This window comes from Pseudophryne corroboree, unplaced genomic scaffold (genome assembly GCF_028390025.1).
Source record: "Pseudophryne corroboree isolate aPseCor3 unplaced genomic scaffold, aPseCor3.hap2 scaffold_2807, whole genome shotgun sequence".
NCBI classification, from domain to species: domain Eukaryota; kingdom Metazoa; phylum Chordata; class Amphibia; order Anura; family Myobatrachidae; genus Pseudophryne; species Pseudophryne corroboree.
The window spans coordinates 1-4,670 of NW_026969471.1; the positions used below are offsets into that span (position 1 = coordinate 1).

General features: G+C 35.6%; 2 non-coding genes across 2 annotated transcripts; both read left to right on the forward strand.

Moving 5' to 3' along the window:
* Window positions 1-1,487: 1,487 nt before the first annotated feature.
* TRNAI-UAU (transfer RNA isoleucine (anticodon UAU)) lies at window positions 1,488-1,580 on the forward strand. Its single transcript is given in 2 exon segments — window positions 1,488-1,525; window positions 1,545-1,580. It is a non-coding gene; the product is annotated as a tRNA-Ile (tRNA).
* Window positions 1,581-2,382: 802 nt separating this feature from the next.
* Window positions 2,383-2,475, forward strand: TRNAI-UAU (transfer RNA isoleucine (anticodon UAU)). Its single transcript is given in 2 exon segments — window positions 2,383-2,420; window positions 2,440-2,475. It is a non-coding gene; the product is annotated as a tRNA-Ile (tRNA).
* Window positions 2,476-4,670: the final 2,195 nt, after the last annotated feature.

The window sequence follows — 4,670 nt, forward strand, 5'->3', positions numbered from 1 at the left end:
TTGCATCAAATTGATTTTCTGCAATATAGCAAGATAATCCATACTGACAGCTCTGGATAGTACCAGCACATTTCTTGCTGGACTTGGTAATGCAAAGAACACAGTAAACAGCTTCAAAAAAATTTTTAAATAAATAATTGACTATTAAAACCCTATCAGTCTTAAATAAGAACTTCAGTAAGCACCACTGGCATAATGGATAAGGCACTGTTCTCCTAAACCAGTGGTTGTGGGTTTAAGTCCCGTCTGAGTTGGAAGTCATTACAGCAAGTGTCTCATCACTAGAGTTGATATTTTATCCTTGCTTCAACTGTAAAACAGTCTTGCAGTGTTTAGCTTGTAAAAAATTACCACAGAAGCTAAAATATGACATTAATTATGATAACATTGTTGTTGTTGTTGTTGTTTTTTAAACCTTTTCTATCACAGTGGACAGCTTATTCAAGTGCCATCTGGCATGCATGTTCCTTTGTTGCTCATCATTCATCACCAAAAATGATTTTTTTTTCCAATTCTTATGACTGTACTGATTGTATTAAATAAAATCCACATCTAGCATTACCAGTCAATGCTGCAAAGTACTCCAGTGGCGCAATTGGTCAGCTCGTGGTACTTATAAGACAGTATCTGTTGAGCAATGCCGAGGTTGTGAGTTCAAGCCTCACCTGGAGCATCTTTGTATACTGTTTTTTTCCTTTTCTTATGTCATTAGTCATTGATTATAAACTGCTACCTTAATATTTAATATGATATTACAAAGGATGGAAGAAAGAAAGAAAGAAAAAACACAAACATGATAGTGCATTTAAGTTGTCAGCACACATCTGCTTTGGTTCAAATGCACTGCATATCTTCCTTCAGTCAGCCAACAAAACAGCAATGGAAAAGATTAACATACTGTTGGTAAAGCAGTTGCATCAAATTGATTTTCTGCAATATAGCATGATAATCCATACTGACAGCTCTGGATAATACCAGCACATTTCTTGCTGGACTTGGTAATGCAAAGAACACAGTAAACAGCTTCATATTTTTTCAAAAAATAAATAATTGACTATTAAAAACCTATCAGTCTTAAATAAGGACATCAGTAAGCACCACTGGAATAATGAATAAGGCACTGTTCTCCTAAGCCAGTGGTTGTGGGTTTAAGTCCCATCTGAGTTGGAAGTCATTACAGCAAGTGTCTCATCACTAGAGTTGATATTTTATCCTTGCTTCAACTGTAAAACAGTCTTGCAGTGTTTAGCTTGTAAAAAGTGACCACAGAAGCTAAAATATGACATTAATTATGATAACATTGTTGTTGATGTTTTTTAAACCTTTTCTATCACTGTGGACAGCTTATTCAAGTGCCATCTGGCATGCATGTTCCTTTGTTGCTCATCATTCATCACCAAAAATGATTTTCTTTTTCAATTCTTATGACTGTACTGATTGTATTGAATAAAATCCACATCTAGCATAACCAATTAATGCTACAAAGAGCTCCAGTGGCACAATTGGTCAGCGCGCGGTACTTATAAGACAGTATCTGTTGAGCAATGCCGAGGTTGTGAGTTCAAGCCTCACCTGGAGCATCTTTGTATACTGTTTTTTTTCCTTTTCTTATGTCATAAGTCATTGATTATAAACTGCTACCTTAATATTTAATATGATATTACAAAGGATGGAAGAAAGAAAGAAAAAACACAGTGCATTTAAGTTGTCAGCACACATCTGCTTTGGTTCAAATGCACTGCATATCTTCCTTCAGTCAGCCAACAAAACAGCAATGGAAAAGATTAACATACTGTTGGTAAAGCAGTTGCATCAAATTGATTTTCTGCAATATAGCATGATAATCCATACTGACAGCTCTGGATAGTACCAGCACATTTCTTGCTGGACTTGGTAATGCAAAGAACACAGTAAACAGCTTCATATTTTTTCAAAAAATAAATAATTGACTATTAAAAACCTATCAGTCTTAAATAAGGACATCAGTAAGCATCACTGGCATAATGGATAAGGCACTGTTCTCCTAAGCCAGTGGTTGTGGGTTTAAGTCCCGTCTGAGTTGGAAGTCATTATAGCAAGTGTCTCATCAGTAGAGTTGATATTTTATCCTTGCTTCAACTGTAAAACAGTCTTGCAGTGTTTAGCTTGTAAAAAGTGACCACAGAAGCTAAAATATGACATTAATTATGATAACATTGTTGTTGTTGTTTTTTAAACCTTTTCTATCACTGTGGACAGCTTATTCAAGTGCCATCTGGCATGCATGTTCCTTTGTTGCTCATCATTCATCACCAAAAATGATTTTCTTTTTCAATTCTTATGACTGTACTGATTGTATTGAATAAAATCCACATCTAGCATTACCACTTAATGCTGCAAAGTGCTCCAGTGGCGCAATTGGTCAGCGCGCGGTACTTATAAGACAGTATCTGTTGAGCAATGCCGAGGTTGTGAGTTCAAGCCTCACCTGGAGCATCTTTGTATACTGTTTTTTTTCCTTTTCTTATGTCATTAGTCATTGATTATAAACTGCTACCTTAATATTTAATATGATATTACAAAGGATGGAAGAAAGAAAGAAAAAACGCAAACATGATTGTGCATTTAAGTTGTCAGCACACATCTGCTTTGGTTCAAATGCACTGCATATCTTCCTTCAGTCAGCAAACAAAACAGCAATGGAAAAGATTAACATGCTGTTGGTAAAGCAGTAGCATCAAATTGATTTTCTGCAATATAGCATGATAATCCATACTGACAGCTCTGGATAGTACCAGCACATTTCTTGCTGGACTTGGTAATGCAAAGAACACAGTAAACAGCTTAAATTTTTTTCAAAAATAAATAATTGACTATTAAAAACCTAACAGTCTTAAATAAGGACATCAGTAAGCACCACTGGCATAATGGATAAGGCACTGTTCTCCTAAGCCAGTGGTTGTGGGTTTAAGTCCCGTCTGAGTTGGAAGTCATTACAGCAAGTGTCTCATCAGTAGAGTTGATATTTTATCCTTGCTTCAACTGTAAAACAGTCTTGCAGTGTTTAGCTTGTAAAAAGTGACCACAGAAGCTAAAATATGACATTAATTATGATAACATTGTTGTTGTTGTTGTTGTTGTTTTTTAAACCTTTTCTATCACCGTGGACAGCTTATTCAAGTGCCATCTGGCATGCATGTTCCTTTGTTGCTCATCATTCATCACCAAAAATGATTTTCTTTTTCAATTCTTATGACTGTACTGATTGTATTGAATAAAATCCACATCTAGCATAACCAATTAATGCTGCAAAGAGCTCCAGTGGCGCAATTGGTCAGCGCACGGTACTTATAAGACAGTATCTGTTGAGCAATGCCGAGGTTGTGAGTTCAAGCCTCACCTGGAGGTTTTACTGGTTTTTTTCCTTTTCTTATGTCATTAGTCATTGATTATAAACTGCTACCTTAATATTTAATATGATATTACAAAGGATGGAAGAAAGAAAGAAAACACACAAGCATGATTGAGCATTTAAGTTGTCAGCACACATCTGCTTTGGTTCAAATGCACTGCATATCTTCCTTCAGTCAGCCAACAAAACAGCAATGGAAAAGATTAACATACTGTTGGTAAAGCAGTTGCATCAAATTGATTTTCTGCAATATAGCATGATAATCCATACTGACAGCTCTGGATAGTACCAGCACATTTCTTGCTGGACTTGGTAATGCAAAGAACACAGTAAACAGCTTCACTTTTTTTCAAAAATAAATAATTGACTATTAAAAACCTATCAGTCTTAAATAAGGACATCAGTAAGCACCACTGGCATAATGGATAAGGCACTGTTCTCCTAAGCCAGTGTTTGTGGGTTTAAGTCCCGTCTGAGTTGGAAGTCATTACAGCAAGTGTCTCATCACTAGAGTTGATATTTTATCTTTGCTTCAACTGTAAAACAGTCTTGCAGTGTTTAGCTTGTAAAAAATGACCACATAAGCTAAAATATGACATTTATTATGATAACATTGTTGTTGTTGTTTTTTAAACCTTTTCTATCACCGTGGACAGCTTATTCAAGTGCCATCTGGCATGCATGTTCCTTTGTTGCTCATCATTCATCACTGAAAATGATTTTCTTTTTCAATTCTTATGAATGTACTGATTGTATTGAATAAAATCCACATCTAGCATAACCAATTAATGCTGCAAAATGCTCCAGTGGCGCAATTGGTCAGCGCGCAAAACTTATAAGACAGTATCTGTTGAGCAATGCCAAGGTTGTGAGTTCAAGCCTCACTTGGAGCATCTTTGTGTACCGTTTTTTTTTTCCTTTACTTATGTCATTAGTCATTGATTATAAACTGCTACCTTAATATTTAATATGATATTACAAAGGATGGAAGAAAGAAAGAAAAAACACAAACATGATTGTGCATTTAAGTTGTCAGCACACATCTGCTTTGGTTCAAATGCACTGCATATCTTCCTTCAGTCAGCCAACAAAACAGCAATGGAAAAGATTAACATACTGTTGGTAAAGCAGTTGCATCAAATTGATTTTCTGCAATATAGCATGATAATCCATACTGACAGCTCTGGATAGTACCAGCACATTTCTTGCTGGACTTGGTAATGCAAAGAACACAGTAAACAGCTTCACTTTTTCCTCAAAAATAAATAATTGACTATTA